This window comes from Microtus oregoni, unplaced genomic scaffold (genome assembly GCF_018167655.1).
Source record: "Microtus oregoni isolate MIOR12 unplaced genomic scaffold, Mior012 000007F_ref0000211, whole genome shotgun sequence".
Taxonomy (NCBI): Eukaryota; Metazoa; Chordata; class Mammalia; order Rodentia; family Cricetidae; genus Microtus; species Microtus oregoni.
The window spans coordinates 51,092,393-51,117,156 of record NW_024543066.1 but is presented as its reverse complement, the minus strand read 5'-3'; positions in this window follow the sequence as shown (position 1 = coordinate 51,117,156).

Here is a 24,764-nt window from a genome sequence, read left to right as displayed (position 1 = left end):
CTCAGGTTACATTTTTGTATGAATGCTGTTTGGAGAATAAACACGGGTGAATTTTCAGGATGTGAACTCAGGATTTCGTGAGGGGTCACTGAGAATCTCCCTCCCAATAAAGCCAAGTGAGTTGTGTCTTTATTCCCATGCCTCCCCTCTGGTCTGGAGAAATAATTTATGGTGTGGGCTGTTACTGAACCCCAACTGTTGTTCCTTTGCGGAACTACAGTTCCCAGCATTCCCCTGGACTATGGATACCAGCGTGCACAAGCACAGGACACATTCTCAAAAGCCTTTGCATTCCTCGTTAAAAGGCGAGGGTTGCCACGACCCCTCTCTTTTTCCCCCCACCTCTCCTGTTGTCTCTGCACACCTGTACCTACCTGCCATTACCCCTCCCCCATTAAAGTGCACCCACGTGGGACTGCCGCGTGTCTGTGTCTCCTTTCCCCGCGTAACGTCTTTACCCTTTAACCCCGCAGACAAGAAAGCCAAAAAAATAAGAACAACAATTGGTGCCACTGTTGACTTGGTAACCTTTCCGTCCCAGTGCCTGAGGCTTTGCCTCTGGGCTTCACCGGCACAAGGTCTGAACCGACCACCTGCGACTGCCTCCACCTGTTTACCATGGCCATCTAACACCGACTGATTCGTGAGTTAACCTAAGTTGGCTTCCTTCCCCTGGGGTGCTCAGAGATTGTCCGGCCGGCTTTCTTTGGCGCGTCTTGGGCAAGGTCGCCGACCCCCCTCCCCCTTCCCCCCGGCTTTCCGACCTCGGCTAAAACCTGCCTCCCTCTGCTCCTGGAAGCTCGGTGCATCCAGCTTCTCCCTCTCTTTTTCTAATCTTTCTCTGTCTCTACTTCTTCCGGGCTGTACAGTCAGACCCCAAAGGCTTAATTGTCTCCTCCCAGCCAGGGCTTTCCTGTCGGTAGCTGGGCTCTGGTCGATTGAGCAATAGCATGCCCCCTGGGTGCATGGATGCCTGTACTCAGGGCTGCCGTGTTCATGGTACCCCGGTACCTTTTGCGGACAGGCTCACGTTTTTGGCCATGGACTCCAAGCCATCTAAAACAATTCCCCCATCCTCTCCTCTCGGTCAGCTTCTAGAAGCTCTCAAACCTCACACCCTGATTCCCTCTGTAAAACTATCTATGTTAATCCGCCTATGCTCCAAAACTTGGCCAAAGTACAATTTACAGGGTTCCTTCCATTGGCCTTCTCAGGGTTCATTTGACCCCGACGTTCTACGAGAATTGGCCAATTTCTGTCACAGGTCAGCTAAATGGAAAGAAATGATGTACATTATGGCATTCTTTTATATGGCCCTAACGAATGACCCCACCACCTCTTCCCACTGTTCACCTGCTCACATGTTCTTGGCAATGCCTTCCCTCCAGGAACCCTCCGCTCCCGCCATGGATCCAGCGGATGAGCCCCCACCCCCCCTGACCTCGTGGGACCACCCCTTCCCACCCTGCCCAATCGGGGGACACCTCACCTATTCCTCTTTCCTCAAAAGTTTCTTCTAGGCACAGAAAGGACTCGCCTACACCTTCCCCCCATGACGCCTCTAAACATTTCATTCCTAGGTCTCCAGGAGTTCCACATAAATATTCTTCTGGGTCACCTACCCACTCCCCTAAATCCCCGAAAAAGTCCCATTATCCTAGTCTTTCCGACACAGCTTCACCCTACTTCTCCCGCAGCCGGTCACGGTCACGCAGACAGCTAACACACAGACTGTCGGAAGCATCTTTGGATTTCTCCGGGTCACTTCCCCACCCTACCCTGCCTCCTCGATCTTCCAAAGCCCCCTCAGGCTCTAACCCCACCCGCCACCTTGCGCCTACCTTCACCCCTCCCCTCACGAGCTCATGCACTGCAGCAGCGGCGTTTGGCCCTGATCAAGTCAAGCCAGCCGCCATTCTGCCCCTGCGGAAGGTGGCTGGCCCGGAGGGCCTGATGAAAGTCCATGTTCCTTTTGCCTTATCGGAACTTTCACATATTTCTAAGTTACTCGGGTTGTACACAGTTGACCCCATACTTTCACAAAAGAGTTTCAATATTTAACCCAATCTTACAACCTAACTTATCATGATATTTATATGATTCTCTGTAATAACTTGCTTCCTGAGGAGTGCCGGCGGGTCTGGGAACAGGCGAGGCTGCACGCTGATGAAGTTCACCAAACCCTGGCCTCCCATCCTCCGGGGGCAGAGGCGGTGCCGGACCAGGAACCCCACTGGGATTACAACTCTCCCGGGGGCATTCTGGCCAGAGACCGATTCCTAACTTGCCTCATGGTGGGGCTTCGTAAAGCTGCTCTCAAACCAGTAAACTATTCTAAACTCACAGAAATTTTCCAAGACACTAAGGAAAATCCCTCTGCATTTCTTGACCGTCTTACTAAAGCTATGTTACAGTTCACAAACATGGATCCAGAATCCACGGAGGGCAGACAGCTCCTGATGACCCATTTCGTCAACCAATGCTACTCAGACATCAAGACAAAGCTCAGACATTTGGAGAAGGGTCCCCTAACCCCACAGGCACAGATCCTGGAGGTGGCTTTCAAGGTGTACCACGTGAGAAATGATAGGGCCTGGAACCACTGCCACATGATCACCACACCCGCCCGGCCAGCAGAGGTGATGGACTCCACTACCCATCCTCCCCACACTGTTCCCCAGCCCCCCAGGGTGCATGAGCCACCGGGCCCATGCTTCAAGTGTGGTAAGACAGGTCACTGGGCGAAGGGGTGCCCCAATCCCCATCACAACCCAAGGGGCCCCTGCCCGAGGTGTCACAGGGAGGGTCACTGGTCCGCAGACTGTCCTCGTGCATTTGATGACGCGGGGGCAGTGGCTCCAGAGGATCCCCAGGTTGACCTATTGGGCTTGGCCCTGGAATTCTGAAGGTTCCCGGGCTCCTCATCAACAACCCGACTGCCACGCCCATCTGCACCCAGGAGCTGCGGGTACTTCTCACAGTGTCAGGAGGCCTCATTTCATTTCTCTTGGACACCGGAGCAACATATTCAGTTCTAAGGGAATTTTGGGGGCCAACCTCCCCCTCAAACTCCCTTATCGTTGGGGTAGGGGGACAGCCTTATCTACCTCTCCAAACTCCACCTCTCAATTGCATATTTAGAGGTTTCTTTCTCACTCATTCATTCCTAGTTCTACCAACCTGTCCAGTCCCACTCTTGGGAAGAGATCTAACCAAGCTGGGAGCCTCCATTTCTTTCGCGCCCCCCCACTCGTTTTGTTTCAGATTCGTCAGTGACACAGCTGCTGCTTCTCCTGGCCCCGCAATCTTCTGATACTAACATGCCTTTTCCTCTTCCAACCTCCCAAGTGGACCCTCTCGTGTGGGACACCCAGAACCCAGCTGTCGCTAAACACCATTCCCCCGTTGTTATTCAGTTAATAAACCACACTGAGTATATCACCCAAGCCCAGTACTCCTTCTCTTCCCAAAGCCTCAGAGGACTAAAACCTATAATCTCTGATCTTTTGAGGAAGGAGTTGCTTCGTCCCACCTCCTCCCCCTTTAACACTCTTATACTGGCTGTCAAAAAATCTAACGGAACTTATCGTTTGGTTCAGGACCTCCGGCTCATCAATTCTGCTGTTGTCCCTTTGCACTCAGTCATACCCAATCCCCTCACCCTTCTGTCTAACATTCCTTCAGGGACCTCCCACTTCTCAGTCTTAGACCTCAAGGATACCTTTTTCTCTATTCCTCTCAGCCCCCAATCTCAGAACATCTTTGCCGTCACCTGGACAGATCCTGATACTAATTTCTCCACACAACTAACCTGGACCGTTCTCCCTCAGGGATTCCAGGGCAGCCCACACCTCTTTGGCCAGGCTCTGGCCTCTGATCTGCTCTCACTGTCCTTCCTTAAATAAAAACTGATACTTTACATCGCTGACATCCTGCTATGTAGCCCATCTTTGGAGACTAGCAGGACTGATACTGCTGCCTTATTAAATTTTTTATCCAAAAAGGGCTACAGAGTCTCGCCTTCTAAGGCTCAATTGTCCACCACTCAGGTAACGTATTTGGGATTAACCATAACCCCAACACAAAAGGCTATCACCCTGGACAGAAAAAGACTAATTCAATCTCTTGCAGTTCCTTCCACCAAAGAAGAGGTTTTATCATTCCTGGGAGTGGCTGGTTTCCTGCGCTCCTGGATCCCCTCATTCTCCCTCCTCACCCGCCCCCTATACGAAGCAGCTCTCGGCTCTCTTCATGAGCCCCTTCTCCACCCCATTGCCAAACCTTTCCGGAGACTCCAACAGGCCCTTACCCAAGCCCCAGCTCTCCATCTTCCGGATTTTACCCGCCCCTTTTCTCTTTATGTAGCAGAAAAAGAGGGCTATGCTCTGGGAGTCCTAGGTCATCAACTGGGACCCTCCTTCGCACCTGTAGCTTACCTGTCAAAGAAGATGGACCTCACCACTCGGGGCTGGGCACCCTGCATACGTGCTTTGGTGGCTGCTGAACTCCTTATTCGTGAGTCAAAAAAGCTAACCTTCGGAGCACCCACTACGGTTTTCTCTCATCATAACCTGTCTAACCTCTTAACCTACAAAGGCCTACAGACACTACCCCCTTCTCGAGTTCTTTCCCTTCAGGTGGCACTGGTGGAAGATACGAGTCTCACATTTCAATGCTGCCCACCCCTTAATATTTCAAATCTTCTACCTCAACCTAATGTTAATGATTCCCCATCCCATTCCTGCATTGAGGTCCTAGAGGACCTACTGCCCCACCCATCACATATACAGGAGGGCAGCCTGTCCCAGGATACTCACACCTGGTACACGGACGACAGCTCCTTTCTATGTGACGGGACCCGCAGAGCAGGTTATGCCATAGTGTCAGACACAGAGATAGTTGAGGCAAAGGCACTCCCTGCTCATACTACTAACCAGCAGGCTGAGCTGATAGCTCTCACCCGTGCCTTTCAGTTAGCCACGAGACAATCTTTAAATGTCTACACAGATTCTAAATATGCTTTTTATATCCTGTTATCTCACGTGGCCATCTGGAAGGAATGCAGGCTTCTCACGGCGAAGGGAGGATCTATTAACAACTCAGAGCATATTATGGACTTACTAAAAGCTTCCCATCTCCCTAAATCTATAGGAATTATTCACTGTCAGTCTCATCAGTCTGACAGTTCTATTGTTTCCAAGGGAAATAATCGGGCTGACAGAGCGGCTAAGACAGCAGCACTCCAGAGCCCAGATCTGCCTCAGCAACCTCAGGGAGTACTTACAGCACAGCCCACAACCATATAGACACCTCCTAACACTCAACAGATCCTGTCCTACCTACACCAGCTTTTTCATCCCAATGAAAAAGCTCTGCTTCATTTTGTAAAAACACATATCAAACCCACGCCTGAGGATATCAGGTTCCTAAAAGCCACCACTGCCTCCTGTCAGATCTGCCAAAAGTCAGATCCCAGGACCAAATATCGTAGCTTCCCTTTCCCTACCCACCAGGCCAGGGGCTCCCTTCCGGGAACTGACTGGCAGCTGGATTTTACTCATATGCCCACAGTCAGGAAAATTAAATATCTCCTGGTTTTGGTGGATACAATGTCTGAGTGGGTTGAAGCCTTCCCCACCTCTAACAAGAGAGCTCAGACAGTCTCTGATGTTCTTCTCTGAGAGATTATTCCCCGGTTTAGACTCCCAACTTCTCTTCAGTCAGATAACAGTCCAGAGTTTACTTCCCAAATTTCTCAAAATCTGTCTAAAGCACTTGGAATCCCCTGGAATTTTCACATACCGAACCATCCTCAGTTGTCAGGTAAGGTAGAATGGACTAACCACTCTTTAAAGGAATCTCTCATTAAGATGTCACAGGAACTTCACCTCGACTGGGTAAGACTTCTGCCCCTCGCTCTTCTCAGGCTTCGGAGTCTCCCAAAGGGCCCCCTTTTTATTTCACCCTTTGAACTCATGTATGGACGGCTGGTCTTAACACCCGGCCTCTCATCGGGGACCTCTCCCCTTCCTGACCACCTGCTCACTCCCCTCCTTTTCCACCTATGTTCGCTGCTGTGGGACTTCACAGATCACTCATTACCTCAACCATGTGCTAATACATGTCCACTGGCAGTTAAAATAGGAGATAAGGTATTACTCTCACCTCCAGGCCAGTGTCCCTCACCTCTTTCCCCTAAATGGCAGGGCCCTTTCAGAGTAATTCTTCTAACTCCCACAGCTGCCTAGCTTGAAGGAATTCCTCATTGGATTCACCTGTCACATCTTAAACCATTCATCTCCATGGCTCAAGATAATTTTTCATACACGGTAACTCAGACGGGACCTTGTTCTCTTAAGTTCTAAAGGACACTGGGTTCAGCCCCCTCTACTCCAGTCTAAAGAAAACAGTGGTCCCATCCTTTGCTGTGTTAACACACCCTCCCTTCTTTAAATTCATAAATAACTATCCAGCTGTCCTTACAGATACCATCATCAAATATGAAGTCAAGGACTCAGGTGGTAAGCAGATTCTCAACAGAGCTCCTTGACATAACAGGTCAGCCGCTGACTGCAGCAGTGGCCCCTGAAATGTTAAGGAATATACGGTTAAAATCTATTTCTTTTAAGACACCTTCTTTAAGCTCCAGGATGCCAGCCCGACCCACCTAAACAAATCAAACACAAGCAAATCATTAACGGAATAAGTATCTGTAGGGTTAAGACAGCCCCTTTAGGGGGCGGGGTTTGCCTCAGGCAAATGCCTGCCAATAAATGGGCCCTCGGAGAGGTGGCTCAGCCCTTCCTTCCTACCTCCTGTGCCACGCGGGAACTTCGGTTCTGTAAGTTTATCATTAAAGTGTGAATATTGTTTAGTATCTGCATTGCATTTATCTATGCCGATACACTTGGTGCCCAACGTGGGGCTTTGCCGAGAACTGGCCCAAATCGAGTCTCCTGCACCACAGGCCGCTGCAGCGGAATCTCTGGGCGCGCACGGAAGCAGCTGAGATTCTGAGTGGTCTCTCTGGGCGCGCGCTGAAGCAGCTGAGATTCTGAGCGACTCGATTTTCCCTGCTGCTTGCTAGAGAATCAAGCGGGACCGGAGAGCTAGCACTCCCCGGGTTTGAAATCTGCAGCACAGCATGATCACTCTCTGTTCCCCTCCCACCTCTGCCGGCACTTGGGTCACGTGACAGCAGCCCTGCGAGCCCCGGCACAAAAACGCCTGCATCCCTTTGATTTGTTCACTAGCTGGCTTTTCTCTATTGCCTTTCTGCCCCAATTGCTACTTATCAATCAGTCTGGTATCTGTTTCAATTTTGTTTTTGAGTAATTTTTTTCAGATTTAGGCCACGTGGACTCAAGTGGACTCTTTCGCCACCACTGGCAGGAATCGGTCATTGCAGGTAACAAAATTTTTTCTTTTATAAATAAAAATGTCTGAGAACGTGACAATTTCAGATTTCAACAGCTTTTTTGAGTGCACCATTGGGGAGATCTTACAAGAGGTGTCTATCACCCCGCATCTATGGATATTTCTAGGATTTTTAATTTTCCTTAGCACTATTTGGTTTGATAATAGGAAAATGATCAAATCTCTTAAGGCAGAGTTTGAACGTTTAAAAACTATTGAGAATGACAACAATCTTCTCAAGAATCAGTTTGAAGTTCTCCAGGAAGAAAACAGATCTTTGTTTAACATGACTCGGTTAACTGAGCAAAATCTAAAAAAGGTACAGGCTGATGTTAAGGAGAAATTCATTACTATGGAAGAAGGAACAGCTGAATCGGATCATAAGTTCCAGCAGTCCCTTTCTGTAGGAACTGAAACATTAACTGAGAGAATCAAAACTGCTGAATGTGACAATCGAATTTTGTCTAAAGCTTATGACAGATTGGCAGAAAGATTATCAATACAAGAAGGCACGGTTTATGCCATAAAAATTATGTCCAAAGATGACAAGTTATCTCTAATGGACAAATTTCATACTTTAGAATCCTCAATGAAGGCTTTAAAACATAATTCTGGACAGGAGATTCAGACATTACAAAAAGCAATGGTGAATAGAATTGAAAAGATTGAGGAATTTCTAAATTCTGATAAAGAAGAGCAAAGGGTAGAAAGGCAAATTTTAACTACATCTGTGGATAAATCCCTCCAGGACAATTTCCACAAAGCTCTACCTACAGCTCTACATGCCTTTGCAGTAATAACAACAGAAAAGGTGATTGGTTCCAGAAACCCTAGGGTCATCAAGGAAGATACATGGGAGCCTGTCCGTATGAATGATCTCAAGGAAATTAAACAGGCCGTCATGACTTTTGGGATGCACGCCTCTTTTGTTAAAGAGATGCTAAAATCTTGGGCCACAACAAGCAGAGCAACCCCCTTGGACTGGCTCCAGCTGAGCTCCACGGTCCTTGAGAGTGGACCGCAATTAAAATGGAAATGCTTATTCAGGCAAGAGGCTGGACTTTTAGAACAGCAGGAAAAGGTGAAGGGAATTGACGTTTCCTTAGATAAAATTCTAGGTGAAGGGCTCTTTTCCGACCCTCAGGAACAAGCTAATTTGGATGAAAACATACTCTCCATGTGCACTACAGCAGCCTTAAGGGCTTGGGACAGAGTACAAGACCCAGGACAGAGAATGGAATCATTTGTCACAGTTAAACAGGGTCAGAGAGAACCCTTTAGTGACTTTTTACAAAGGTTAACTAAGGCTGTACAAATAGGTATATCTGACCCAGAAGAAAGATGTATAATAATTGAGTTTTTTTCTTACGAAAATGCAAATGTGGAATGCAAAAAGGTCTTGGGGCCTTTAAAGTTCAGATCAGCATCCTTGGAAGAATGGGTCTTGCATACACTAAATGTTGACACATTTGACTATGGCACTGAAGCATGGGTAGAAGAAGCAATTTCCAATGGTAAAAGGAGACACCAGAATACCAAATGTTTTAATTGTGGTAAACTGGGTCATATGAAAAGGAATTGTAGACAACGGGTTTTCAGAAATAATAATAATGCATCTTCTAGAAATAACAGAAATAGAAGGACTCAGCCTTCAGGTTTAAATAAAAGATGTGGAAAAGCCAAGCATTGGACGAATGAATGCATTTCTACAAGAGATAGACAAGGCAATCTGATACAGACGGGAAACGTGAGGGGGGGCCTCTCAGGCCCCCATGGCAAACATGGTTCAGTCATTTCCAATTTCTGCAGAGAACATGCCTCGTCAGGACAATTAAAAAGCCACATGCCTACTGTTACAAGCAATAGTAATCAGAAAGATGAGTTACGTGTGTTTTGGCAAACTTCTATAAATGATCAAAGACCTAAGCTGAGAGTGTGTGTAAATGGCATTTTTTATTACTGGCCTGCTGGACACAGGTGCTGATGTAAGTATCATTACCCCAGAATCTTGGCATCCATATTGGCCTCTTCAGAATGTAAATGTTCAGCTCCTGGGAATTGCAACCCTATCTCGAATAAGGCAGAGCACGAGATGGGTTGAATGTATAGGGCCTGAGGGACAAATAGGAAAATTAAGGCCTTATGTAGCCAATATTGCAATGAATTTATGAGGTCGTGATCTATTACAACAATGGAATACCCAAATTAACATTACTGCTACTTCTAGAGATTATATTTCTGAAAATAATATTAAAAGTTTTTACAAACGGAAAAATCCGGCCATTAGGGCTGTGCAAGAACAAGCAATTGATGTCCCTTCAGAGATACCAACAGCCTTGCCTCTAAAATGGTTGACTGAGAAACCAATATGGACAAAGCAATGACCTTTAGCTGAGGAAAAGTTACAGGCTTTAGAACAGCTGGTACAAGAACAATTAGATGCTGGAGACATAGAAGAATCTACCAGCCCTTGGAATTCTCCTGTATTTGTGGTTAAGAAAAAATCAGGTAAATGGAGAATGGTGACAGATCTCAGAGCTATCAACAAGGTTATTCAACTTATGGGCCCTCTGCAATCTGGAATTCCTTTGCCCTCTTTATTACCAAAAGATGTCCTCTCATAGTTATTGATTTAAAGGATTGTTTTTTCACTATACCTTTGCAAAAAGAAGATAGAGAAAAATTTGCCTTCACAGTGCCTACTTATAACAATTCTCAACCTTCGAGGAGGTACCACTGGACCGTCCTCCCCCAGGGTATGTTAAATAGCCCCTCCCTGTGCCAATATTTAGTGAACCAACCATTGCAAATAATACGCAAGAAATTTCCCAAATCTATTGTATACCATTACATGGATGACATATTGTTATCTGAATCAAACATAGATACCTTGAACAGACTGTTTGAAGAAATACAGATACTGTTACCTAAATGGGGATTACAAATTGCTCCTGAAAAGATTCAGGAGGGAGATTCTGTTAATTATTTAGGTTATAGAATAGGTTTACAAAAAATTAAGACACAGAAGGCACAAATTCGGAGGGATTGCCTACGGACTCTTAATGACTTTCAAAGACGGTTAGGAGACATTTCCAGTCTACAACCAGCTATCGAAATAACACCTGATCTAATAATTCATTTGAATAAAACCTTGGATGGTGATAAAGATTTAAACAGTCCTAGAGAATTAACAGCTGAAGCAGAAAAGGAACTGACAATGATTGAGGAGAAATTACAACAGGCACATGTGGACAGACTGAATCAAGAGCTCGATTGTATTCTGGTCATATTACCGTCAAAAATTTCTCCTACAGGAATTTTAATGCAGAGAGATGATATTATCTTGGAATGGATCTTTTTACCACATAAACCAAGTAAGAAACTAAAAACTTATGTGAAAAACGTCTCTGAGTTAGTTATAAAAGGCAAGCTGAGACTTCGTCAACTAGCAGGCATAGACCCAGCAGAAATTACAGTGCCTTTCACTGCTGATGAACTAAAGAAATTATGGAAAAATAATGAACCATGGCAAAGAGCTTGTGCTAATTTTTGGGGAAAAATTAAAAACAACTATCCAAAAAGCAAGAGGCTTAACTTCATAAAGAGAACTTCTTGGATCCTTCCTCTAATCGTCCGTGATGCTCCAATAACTGGAGCCCGTACATTCTATACTGATGCCAATAAATCAGGGAAGGCAGGTTACAATTCAGAAGACTTGGGTAAGGTGGAACAAAGTCCTTATGATTCTGTCCAGAAGGCAGAATTATATGCCATTCTTATGGTACTAAGAGATTTTAAAGAACCTATTAATATAGTTACTGATTCACAATACGCAGAAAGAGTTATTTTACATATTGAAACTGCTGAATTTATACCTGATGATACAGAACTAACCTCATTGTTTCTCCAGGTTCAAGATTTGATCAGGAACAGGCTTTGCCCTATGTACATAACACACATCCGATCCCATACGGGTCTGCCATGTCCTCTAGCACAAGGTAATGCAAAAATTGATCAATTATTGATTGGTAGTGTGCTACAAGCCTCTAAATTTCATAAAAAACATCATGTTAATATCAAAGGTTTGAAGAAAGAGTTTTCTATTACATGGCAACAAGCTAAGGAGATTGTAAAGAAATGCCCTACATGTTCCTTCTATAACCAAACGCCACTGCCTGCAGGGGCTAATCCTAAGGGCACCCAAAGGAATTAAATCAGGCAGGTGGATGTGTTCCACTTTGCAGAATTTGGCAAATTGAAGTATGTTCATCACACCATTGACACTTATTCAGGCTTTCAGTGGGCAACTGCTTTAAGTTCAGAAAAAGCTGATTCAGTAATCACTCATTTATTAGAAGTCATGGCTATCATGGGTATACCTACACAAATAAAGACAGATAATGGTCCTGCTTATGTCTCTAGGAAAATGAAAAGGTTTTTTGATTATTACAATATCAAGCATGTTACAGGTATACCATACATTCCAACAGGTCTAGCAGTCATAGAAAGATCAAATCGAACTATAAATGATATGTTGAACAAACAGAAAGGGGTGGAAAACACCCCCCACAATAGGTTACATAATGCTTTGTTAACCTTGAATTTTCTCAACGCTAATGAGAAGGGAACGACGGCTAATAGAAAAGTCTGCTGAACTAAATCAACCAGTTTATTTCAAGGATGTGTTGACCTCACAATGAAAGCCAGGAGATGTGCTGCCTTGGGGAAGGGGTTTTGCTCTTATCTCCACAGGTGAGAAAAAATTATGGATACTGTCAAAACTAATAGAGGTTCGGTTTGAGGAAGAGAAGTCACTTGGAAAAGATAAATAACAATTCATTCACAAGGATGATGGGCATTCAGATGGTAAGGATTACAGATAGGATGGGGGCAGGGTTCTTTTCTTCTCTCCACAGGAAAATATTCATCTCCATAGAATTTAAGGGACCCTGAATATTTAATTACTGATGGATGGAAAATAATTACGACTCACTAAACATCAACAATAAAATTCTATACATATTGTAAGTATTGATTTTTTTATATGTATTTATGTGTTTTATGAAACACTTCTTTATAAATGTGTAGAGCTGGTTTTGGAGTTGGACTATGGCTCAGTCCCTCTTCAATTCCAAGCCTGTTGATAAGAGATATTTCAGAGTTTCTGTCTCAGGTCAGGAGCCATGAAATGGGACAGAATAAGAATAATTTTATACTTAATAAACTTTCATTGCCTTTCCTCATATCTGTGTCTTTCTTTATATGTCAGTATATGTCCTTGTTGTTAATGTTTAAATTTCCCATAACAAGCAACATATTTTCCTATAGTAATCTTTGAAATTTCCAGGATGAAGATGGGGCCCCACAACATCAACTCAATCTAGCTTTTATGATGTCATGAATTTTTCTTTTTTTTTTTAAGCGCTAATATTAGACCTGTTTTTTGGTACCAACTGCAAGAGACAATTTCAAATGATGCACATTTTTGACAACACTCTGGCTGGACCTTCTCAAAACACTCAGAGACTAGTTATAATTCTCTTAACTCAAAGGTTAATTTGGGAATTTTACCATCATTTGCTTTCACAGGGGCCCCTAAGACGAACGTCGCCCCCATGCCAGCTAGAAGCAATCTAAGAGGACGATGTCCCCTCTCCCAACAGAGTTTGCCCACATGGTTAGGGACATCTTTTAGTGGTTGGTTTAGGGTTGAGGGGATGGGGAGATATTGTATGGAATTAGGGGTATATTCAAAAAAAAGAGGGGGATTAACTGGTTTGATGGGATGATTGGTATTTGTGATTTACTGTTTTTAGAAAATTATATTGGTACTGTTTCTTGTATATTGATATATTGAATATTGAATGTGAGTGTTCCTACCTCTATTTTTGTATAAGAGTATGCTTATATTGTATGGATACATCTATCATATCACAATGTACATTTCTACCTCTATTTATGTAATAACATTGTTTACAGTTTGATATGTAATGACATTGTTTACAGGTGAAGATCATTGTCTTCATATATTGCACAGTTGTTTATTCTCTTAGTTTTCAAATTAGATAGGTATTGAGAATTATATGTTTGTCATATTATTTTTAGGTTAATCAGGTCTTTTAGATACATAGAGATTATTTTTAGTATAGATAGTATAATCTTCAGCCTCTTTGAAGAGCTGTAGAAAATGGCCTTTAATCTAACCTAGAATTCTGTGCCATTGAGACACAATTACTCCAGGCAACACCACTCTACTCCCGAGAGATCGTTGAGCACCAAATACACTCCACTGGGAGTTTGTCTTCTTGGCAGAACTGGCCTTTGGGTTAAGAAAAACCCATACCTCAACTACTGACTAAATTATGAAACAGGATTGTCTTATCTTGCCAAGACAGGGTAGGATAATTCTAAGAAAGTTCCTTGCATTTGATAATGGTATGTCAGTTATGTTAGACCTTAGCCAAAGTTGGTTGACTCAACATTGCAAACGAGATTTTGGGTGATTGCCCAGGTAGTCAGTTGTCTCTGTCACTTGTTGCACATTTTGGATATCTCTCATTTGTTAAGTAATATTTTCCCCCCTCTCAGATCTTTGATGGAGTTGAAGATTATTTAATTGTAGTTACTCTCTAGCAAAACTTTTGTTCTCAATATTGTTTGTTATATTTATCATTTGTTATTATTGTTTATAGTTATATTTGGTTTAGTTCTGTTTTATTTAGACAAAAGGGGGAGATGTAGGGTTAAGACAGCCCCTTTAGGGAGCGGGGTTTGCCTCGGGCGAATGCCTGCCAATAAATGGGCGCGCGGAGAGGCGGCTCGGCCCTTTCTTCCTTCCTACCTCCTGTGCCACAGTGGAACTTTGGTTCTGTAAGTTTATCATTAAAGTGTGAATATTCTTTAGTATCTGCATTGCATTTATTTACGCCGATACAAGTATCATTTAATTTTTTATCATTCTTAATCCCAGACCTCCTAAGACTCCCCACCCCGGATCTCCCCTCTAATCTCACCCCAGATCTCCCCTTTAACCTCCTCTCCCCTTTAATTTTTTTCCTCTACTAATGTGACTTTTGTCTTCCAGCATCTTAACGATGACCCAGCTACTCAGAAAAGCCAGACAGATGCGATTTCTTCAATCAGCCACCTCAGACGCCAGCCAAAACTTCAAACGCCAGCAGACATCGGCCACCCCAGACAATCACCAGCGGACAGGATATAACCAACAAAATATTGCCAGAATAATTGGACACTCCCTGGATCCCTTGATGCCCAAAGCCAGCAGGAAGCAGTCATGAGAGACTGGGCTACACCCCCATTCCCTACCCTTTAAGGTCCCCCAATTATTTTTTAATCAAACCAAAAGGGTGAAATGTTGTTCCTTTGTGGAACTACAGCTCCCAGCATTCCCCTGGACTATGGATACCAGCGTGCACAAGCACAGGACACATTCCCAGAAGCCTTTGCATTCCTCGTTAAAAGGCGAGGTTTGCCAAGACCCCTCCCTTTTTTCCCCCTCCTCTCCTGTTGTCTCTGCACACCTGTACCTACCTGCCGTTACCCCTCCCCCATTAAAGTGCACCCACATGGGACCGCCACATGTCTGTGTCTCCTTTCCCCACGTAACATCTTTACCCTTTAACCCCGCAGACAAGAAAGCCAAAAAAATAAGAACAACACCAACACTGGATAGAAAGACTGGAGAAACTGAGCTCCCCTCTTCCAAGGCTGGCCCTACCAAGACTGGACAGGCCCTGTGGAGCCAGGCATGGGAAGATGCACCTCCACTTCCATGGGTGGCCTGAATCCTCTCTTCTACAACTGGCCTCCCCAGGGCCTGCTAGCTTGGGGTATCAGTGCCTGTTCTTCTTCAGACAGACTTCCAAGTGTCTGCCAAGCCTGGGAAGCTGTGCCCCCTATTCTGTGACTGCCCTGCTCTGAACAGTAAAGACCATGGCAAATTAGCCTGATGGAGCTGCTCCCCACACTTCTACACTTGGCTTCCCATGACAGGACACCCCTTGTGGTGGGAGGCCATGTAAGCTGCACCTGTCTCTTCCATGCCTGGAAGCTTTGTCCCCTCTTCTGTGGCTGGACTCCCCAAGGGTGGCTATTTCCTGGGGTGCCAGATCTGAGAAGCTGTGCCCTTTCTTCATGGCTGGCTTCCCCAGGTCATGTTAGGCCCTGAGGATCTAAGACAGGCCAGGTGCACCCACTTCTTCCATGGCTGCCCTCCAGAGTCTGCAAGCCAGGGTAAGCTGTGCCCACTCTTCCTTGTCTAGTTTTCCCAGGGCCTGACAGGCCAGGGAAGTTGTACCCTGTCTGCCATGGCTGAACTCTCCAGGCCTGGACAAGCCTAGGAAGCCAGGTCAGGGATGTTGTACTCTCATATTGCATGGTTGGTCTCTGGAGGTCTAGACAGGCCCTGTAGAGCCAGGCTGGGGACACTGAGCCACCCCCTTTCATGACTGACCACCATAGGGCTGGAGAATCCCTAAGGAGTCATGCTGGGGAAGCTGTACCCTCATCTTCCATGACTGACCTATTCAGGGTTGGATAGGCCCTGGGGAGCCAAGTTGGGGATTTTACACAACCCTGTTCCACAGCTGGCCTCAGCAGGGTGGAGCCATTCCTGAGAAGCTGTGCTCCCATTCCACAGCTGACATTCATGGGACCAGACAGGTCCTGGGAAGCCAGGCTGGGGTTGCTGCATTCCCTCTTCCAAGACTGGACTGAGACCCCTCTTCCATGTCTGGCCTCCAGAGAATCTGCGAGCCTGGGTAATCTTCTACATCTGACAGGCTGTGGGAGCTATGCCCCTTCTTCCATGGCTGGTCTCCACAATACAGGAGAGGCCCTGGGGAGCCTGGGCAGGAAGTTGCCTTTCCCTCTTTGAATGCTGGCCTCGCCAACTCTGACCATGCTCTAGGGATAGACCATTAAAGATGCAACCCCCTTTTACCATGCTGTCCTCCCCAGAGACATTCATGTTGAGAAATGCCAGGTTGAGAAAGCTGTGACACCCTCTTCCACATCTGGACTACACAAGTCTAGAAGGGCCCTGGGCAGCCATGCTGGGGATTCTGTGCTTCCCTCTTCCATGGCTGACTTGCTCATGGCTGGACAGACCCTGAGAGCCAGCCCTGAGAAGCTGAGCCCTTCTTCCACAGATGTCCTCACATGGCCCAGACAGGCCCTGGGGAGCCAATATGGTGATGTTTTGTCCTTCTAGTCTATATCTGGCCTCTACAGAGCCAGCAAATTCCCTGCAAAGTCAGGCCAGAGAACCAGCACCCCTACTTTCTTGACTAGACTCCACATGGGTGCACAGGACCTGGAGAACCAGGCCAGGATATATGTGCCTCCATCTTCCACAACCAGCATCTGCAGTGCCAGTAAGTCCCTGTGGAACCAATGTGGTGGAAGCCATGCCTGCTCTTACACTGCTGGCCTCCCCTGGTCTGGTCATATCCTGTGGTGCCAGACCATGAAAGTGGTGCCTTTTCTTTCATGGCTGGCTATACCTCCTCTTCTACAACTGGCCTCTGTAGTAATTAGGGGCAGTGGGGCTGCATCCCCAGCACCCCGGCAGCCTGCACGGCTAGCTTATGCCCGAAATAACAACACACAAACTGTATTCATTTAAACACTGCTTGGCCCTTTAGCCCTAGCCCTTACTGGCTAATTCTATTATCCCGATCAACCCATCTCTAATAATCTGTGAGCACCGGTCTTACCGGGAAAGGTTCAGCATGTCTAAGCTGGCGGCTTGCTTCATGGCGTGTGTCTGCCCGGGAGCGGGGCATGGCGTCTCTCTCAGGTGTCTGCTCCCGAGAGAAGAGCTGTGGAGTCTGACCTCACTTCCTCTTCCTCCCAGCATTTTGTTCTGTTTACTCCACCCACAGGGCCAAGCAGTTTCTTTATTGCTTAACCAATGAAATCAACAGATTGATATATGACACTCCCACATCACTTCCCCTCTTTCGGTTTAAACAAAAAAAAAAGAAGGCTTTAACTTTAACATAGCAAAATTACATTTAACAAAACAGTTATCAAGTAAAAATTACAATAATCTTTATCATAACTAAGGAAAACTATAACTATAACTAACTATTCTTAACTCCATCAAAGACTCCAGAAAGATACAATACTACCTAAGCAAACAAGAAAAAAGCAACTTTTAAAACTCTAGAAATGACAGAGACATCTTGCTGCCTGGACAGTCACCCAAGGTTCCTCTGTACCGTTGGGGCATCCATCTTCAGCCTTCAGGCCCATGGTATCCAGCAGACATTTCCATAAAGCAGGAAAATTCAAAGTCAGTTCAGTCACTATCTGTTGTGTCCTGCAGAATGTCTCGCAGACTCTTTCAAAATGAATCAGGAACCCTGAAAGATCATCTCACCTTAGGCAAGTTCAGTAGTCCTCTCTCTGTGGGTTCTCTGTGTCCAGTTTATGCAATAGTCCAGGCAAGAGCAGTTTCTTGCCCAAATGGCTATCAAACTCCATTAGGATCCTCTTCGACGCCCATCTTCCTCTTGAAGTAGATTGGTGCTGCCAGGAGCAGACGTGTCTCATTGTCATGAAAAGTCCTCAGTTATTAAAACATTAAATGTCCTATTCTGTAATCTTTGAAAGACATGAAGAATGTCTATCTAAAATAATCTCTATATATCTAGAAAATCTAACTAACGTGACTACAAGCTTTACTATTATCGATGATTATCCATTAACAACCTATATTTCTTAATTATACAGTATATATTTAAATGAACTACACAATCACAATACCTTAATCAAAATCAGAAACACTTATAAATATAACAAAATTGACCTTAAATCTCTATCAATAAAGCAAAATCTATATTAATGCAAATTATTCATATCTATATCATATCCCCCTTTAAATGTAAAAGAACATTTATAAACATTTTTTGGGAATATGGGCGCAGTTATTTCTCTCCAAACTGCTTCCTGCTGAATGGGGGCGTTGTTAATTAGGTCTTTCATGGTATAACCTGTGTGCTAGTTTCATCTCAGTTGGCAGTTGAGCGAAGCAATTTTCTGAAGATGTTTACACCAACCCTTTAGGAGGGCGTGGTCCATCATACCAAATCGGAATAGAAGAAATGAACAGCGTCTCATCCTCTGTGAAAACAAAATAAGAAACTCCTTTCCAAAGTATCATGTCCTTAGATCCAAATTTCAAAGTCAAGGCATCAAAATATCTATGTTGGATTAGTTCAGCAGCATTTATAAATAAATATCTTTTAGCAGCTGTTGCTCCTTCTTCAGCATTCAAACAATTCAAAGAGAGCATAATAGCATACAGTATCAAGATTCTCTGTGTATTTTCCATCTTTGTTCGTTTTATTTTAACCTCTATTTTGTTTATTTTTACTTTTAACTTTTTGCTTTTTGAGATAGGTTCTCTGTATTTTTGACCTGAAGTAACTCTGTAGACCAGGCTGTCCTTGAACTCTCAGAGATCCGCCTGTCTCTGCCTCCCAGGCATTGGGATTAAAGGCGTGTGCTACCACACCTTGAAGTCACAGAGGTCTATCTCCCTCTGCCTACCAAGTGTTGGGATTAAAGGTGTGTACCACACACAACAACTCTCTTCCTTTTTTTTGTTACTTTAAGAACTTTAAATTTTAGTCTGTATATATTTTTAACACACTTCAAACCATTTAGAAATTTTCTTTGTCTTTGAATCTCTCTTTACTGTATATCTCTCTTTTTCTGACCACATGAGTCTTTAATTTACCAAGCAATATCAGTAGGATTAAAGGCGTGGCATTGCCAGCTGGATCCAGCCATTCCTTAGCTTTCCAGCCTCATGGCTGAGGTACTGGCTGTAGCCATGTTTACTGCTACAACTCTATGGCATTTCAAGGTCCCTGCCAGCAAGCGAGCTTCAGCAGCCTGTGCTTGCAAACCACACGAACCGCCTGCGTAAAAGAGTCAGAGTTTGCCCTGGCAGGACAGCCCAGAAAGCCAGCATTTTTAAACGGCGCAGCTTTTTTCCTGCTACGGCTGAAAACCGAAAAGCATGCGTTCAGCTTTTCGTCAACACCGTTTAAGTGTTTTGTGGCAGGACCTCTTAATGAGCTGCAGGCTTTGCAGCTAAAGCTGAGTCAGGAAGCCTCTCTTAGATGAGACGCTTGTACGCCTCTGGCAAGCAGAGTAGACCCGAGAAATTGTTGCTACCACGAAACCAGGCACAATGCTTTCATTTTGTTCTAGAATTACTTCCCAAGCTGTCTCAGGGTTTATGTGGAAGCAGTTGTCCACGTGGGCACCATTTGTAGTAATTAGGGGCAGCGGGGCTGCATCCCCAGCACCCCGGCAGCCTGCACGGCTAGCTTATGCCTGAAATAACAACACACAAACTGTATTCATTTAAACACTGCTTGGCCCTTTAGCCCTAGCCCTTACTGGCTAATTCTGTTATCCCGATCAACCCATCTCTAATAATCTGTGAGCACCGGTCTTACTGGGAAAGGTTCAGCATGTCTAACTGGTGGCTTGCTTCATGGCGTGTGTCTGCCCGGGAGCGGGGCATGGCGTCTCTCTCAGGTGTCTGCTCCCAAGAGAAGAGCTGTGGAGTCTGACCTCACTTCCTCTTCCTCCCAGCATTTTGTTCTGTTTACTCCACCCACAGGGCCAAGCAGTTTCTTTATTGCTTAACCAATGAAATCAACAGATTGATATATGACACTCCCACATCAGGCCTCCCCAGGGCCTGCAAGCCTAAGGGATCTGTACCCACTCTTACATGGATAGCCTCCCCAGACCATGCCAGGCCAGGGAAACTGCCAACTCTTTGACAGCTAGACTCCCCTGGAGAGAAGAGTCCCTGGAGAACCAAGCTGGGGGAGCTGCACCCACCTCTTCTACAGATGGCCTGCCCAAGGTTAGGCATGCCCTGGGGTGCCAGGCCAGGGAAGCTGCACCCCATTCTTCCACAGCTGGTCTCCCAAGGTCCTGCAATGCTCTGGGGAGCCAGGCCAGGGAAATTATGGTTCCTATGCACTGGCTGTTCTCCCCAGGACCAGTATCGCACTAGGGAGCCAATCTGGGAAAAGTTTGGGCCACCCTTCCATGGCTAGCCTATGAAGAGCAGACAAACACTGGGGAGCCAGTCCAGTAAAGCTGAGTCCATCTCTTTTCCCACTGGCCTCTCCAGGGCTGGCTATGTCCTGGTGTATGGGCCAAATTATACAGATCCATATTACACATTGTCTGGCAGTCAGAGAATTCTGAGCAACTTACCAGGCACAATTTGCACCTGCCACACAGAAAGTTTTGATAGTAAAACAACTTGACTCCAACCTAAAACGTGGTCAGGATATGTTGATGTCATAGTGCTCCTTCTATTGTAAATCAGGAGGTCACCTGAAAAAGAGATGTTTTTCAGTCTATGTGACAAACTAGGCACAGACATGACAATAGGTATAGAGGTGTCTTCATTTCCCTGATACTTAGGAAACAATGCTAAGGAAGATTGTGTTACCTGCTCTCTGTTTACCTTGATATAAAAGCAATTTGGAAAATGAACACGTGATTTCAGGATGTGAATTTAGGATTCCATGAAGGATCCCTGAAACTCCCTCCTGATACTGTCATGCAAGTTTTGTTCTTATTCTCACACCTCCACTCTGATATAAAAAAATGATTTATGTCAGGGCTGGTCCCTGACATCCTGGAAACCTGCATCCCCTCATTCACGTCCAGCCTATGCAGGACTGTACAAGCCTGGGGCAGGCAGAGGATGCTGCACATTCTTTTATCTTGGTTGGCCTCTGCATGGCTGCACAGGCCTTGGGTTGCTAGGCCAGGAAAGCTGAGCCCCCTAATACTCTGCTGGCCTCCCCTGGGACAACCATACCCTGGATTACCAGGTGATGAAAGCTTCCCCCATTCCATGGCTGGCCTGTACCCCATCTTCCATGATTGGTCTCTCCAGAGCCTGCAAGACTGGAGAATCTGCATTCCCTCTTCCATTGATAGCCTCCCCATGGTGTCAGGACAGGAAAATTGTGCTGCCTCTTTGACAGTTGGTCTCCCATGGACAGGACAGTCTCTTTGGAGCCTGGGAAGCTGCTTCCTGCTCTTCTAGGGGAAGCTCTCTAGGGACAGCCAAGCTCTAGGGTTCCAGGCCATGTAAGTTGTGACCCCCTTTTCAAAACCTGGCCTACCCAGGGCATCATGCCACCTCTTCCATGGCTGGCCTCTCTCACACCAGCCACTCCCTGGACAGACAGACCAGGAAAGATTTGCAACCCTCTTCCATAGTGGCTTTCTCCATGTAGGACTTGTCCTTTGAAGCCAGGCCAGGGACACTGTGCCTCCCTTTTCACTAGACTTTCCCTGGGGAGCCAGGCTGTGGAACCTGCTCCTGCTCTTTCTCAGCTAGCCTACACAGGGCTGCCCAGGCTGTGGAGTGCTAAGCCGAGGAAGCTGTACTCCCCTCTTCCACAGCTGGCCTCAGCAGATCAAGACACATTCTGGGGAGACAGGCTGTAGAAGTTGTGTCCCCTCTTCCATGATTGGCCTCCCCCAGGTCAGTCATGCTCTGGGGTGCCAGACCGTGGATGCTGTGCCACATCTTCCATGGCTGGCCTGCACCTCCTCTTCTTCCTCTTCCATTCATGGTCAGCCCAGTCTCTGCAAGTCCATGGAAGCTGAGCCCCCTCTTCCACTACTGGCCAGGAAACTGTGGCTCTCTTCAATGGCTAGCCTCCCCAGGACAAGACAATTGGGGGTGGCAGGCTGGGGAAGCTGTTCCTCCTCTTTTCCTAGGGGCTTCCCCAAGGTCAGCCATGTTCTGGGGAGTCAGACTAGAAAGCTATGCTCCCCTCTTCCATGACTGTCCTGTCCATAGGAAGCCAGTTTATGGAAGATGCACCCCTTACACAATTGGTCTCTGGAGGGTCAGACATACCCACAGGAGTAAGGTGGGGGAAGTTGAGCCCCCTCTTCTACAACTGAACTGGGGAGCCAGTCCATGGGAGCTTCCCAACCCTCTTCCACGGTCAGCCTCTGGAGGACTGGAGAAACCCATGGGTACCAGATGGGAGAAACTGTAACTGTCTCTTCAACAGCTGGCTCCTCAGGGCTGACGATGGATTCGGGAGATAGGCCTGCAAAGCTACACAGAGCTGGGCTCTGCAGGGCCAGAAAAGACACTGAAGAGCCTTGTGGACAACTGAGGTCCCCTCTGGGGAATGGCTTCCCTAGGGCTTTCAAGCCTGTAGCTGTTGTGCCCCCTCTTCCACAGCTGGCTGCCCCATAACTGGACAGACCTTGGGGTTGCCAGTCTAGGGAATCAGCCATTCCCTCTTCCACAGTTGGACACCTCACGAAAGCCAATCCCTGGGGATCTATCTATGCTGAGTAAGATCCACAACTGGTCTCCCATGGGACAGTCGTGTACTGGAGAGCCAGGCAGTGGAAACTCTGGCCCCTCTTCCATGGCTGGCCTGCCCAGGTCCTGCCAAGTCCTGGGGATTCAAGATAGGAATACTGTCCCCTCTTTCATGGCTGCCCTATGCATGGCCAGACAGGTCCTGGGAAGCAAGACTGGGGAAACTATGCCCCTGTCATCCACAGCTAGCCTCCCCAGGGCCTGCAAGTGTGGAGAAGGTGTATCCCCCCATTACCCCAGTCATCCTCTCCAGGGTCTGAAATGCCCTGGGGAACCAGGCTGGGGTAGCTGTGGCCCCCTCTTCTACAGCTGGCAACTGCAGGGACAGACAGACCCTGGTGAGCAAGGTCTGGCACCATGCCAGGGAATGTGTTGCCCCCTCTTCCATGCTTGGCCTCCACAGAACCGGACATTCCCTAGGGTGCCATGCTGAGGAAGCTCCAACCATCTTCCATGGATTGCTTCCCCTTGACTGGCCATGTTCTAGGGTTCCAGGTCATGAAATCTCTGCCCCTCGTCCAAGATTGCCCTACCCAGGATCTTCATGCCTGGGGAATTGGAATGGCCTCTTCCACAGAGGACCTCCCCAGGACCTATCAGCATGGCAGCTGAGCCACTTCTTTGACAGTTAACCTCCCCTGGACAGGACAGTCTCTGGGGAGTAATGCCCTGGGGAGCCAGGATGGGGAAGATGAGGTTCCCTATTCCTTGACTGGCCACCACAGGTCCTACCATGCACTGGGGAGCTAGTCCAGGGATATAGTGTCTCCTATCCCGCAACTGACCTCTTCAGGGCTGGCAATGCACTGGGGAGCTAGTCCAGGGATAGTGTCCCCTCTCCCCCAACTGACCTCTTCAGGGCTGGCAATGCACTGGGGAGCCAGGCCCAGCTCCCTGCCCCCACCTATTCCAAGTGGCCTCTCCAGGACCAGGCATGCTTTGGAGGGGGCCAGTCTGGGATACTGGGCTCCCCTCTTCCAAGGCTGGATTCCCCAAGACTGAAAATGACCTGGGGAGACACGTTGGGGGGACTGTGACACCCTGGTTCCTATACAGGGCCAGACAGGTACTGAAGAGCCAGTCTGTGGAAGCTTCTCACCCCCTCTTCCATGGTTGTCCTCCAGAGGTCCTGACAGAACAAAAACCAAGTGGGTATAACTGTGCTCCCGTCTTCCGTAACTGGACTCTCCAGGGATGGTTATGCTCTGTAGAGTCAAGCTGGGGAAGCTGTGCCCCTCTTCCATGGTTGACTTATCCAGGGCTAGCCATTCCCTAGGGAGCCAAGCTGGGGAAGCCACACCCCCCTCTTCCACAGCTGGCTTATGCAGGACCAGACAATCCCTGAAGAGCCAGTTCATTGAAACTGCACCTCCATCTGCCATGGCTGGTCTCTGCAGGGTCATACTGGCCCTGGGGAGCCAGGTCAGTGAAGCTATGCCCCCCTCTTCCATGACAAGCCTCTGCAAAACAACACAGGTCATGGAAAGTCATGGAAGCTGTGTCTCCCTTGTAAATGGCTCACCTCCACAGACCTGAACTTGCCCTGGGAAGCCAGACCAGGGAAGCAATGCATCTTCTTCAATGGCTAACCTCACCTGAGCCAGCCATGCCTTGGGGTACCAGGCCATGAAATCTGCACGCACTCATCCATGGCTGCTCTGTACTCCCACTTCAGTGAATGGCCACCCACAGGCCCTGCAAGCCTGTGGATGCTATACCCCTCTTCCACAGAGAGCCTCCCCAGGGCATGTCAGGCCAGGAAAGCTGTGCTGCCACTTCGACTGCTGGCCTCCCATGAACAGGACAGGACCTTGGGAGTCAGGCAAGGGAAGGTGCTTTCCCTTTTCCACTACTACCCTCCCCCAGGGAATCCTCTTCCATGGATGGCCTCCCCAGGTCCAGCAATGTCCTGGTGAGC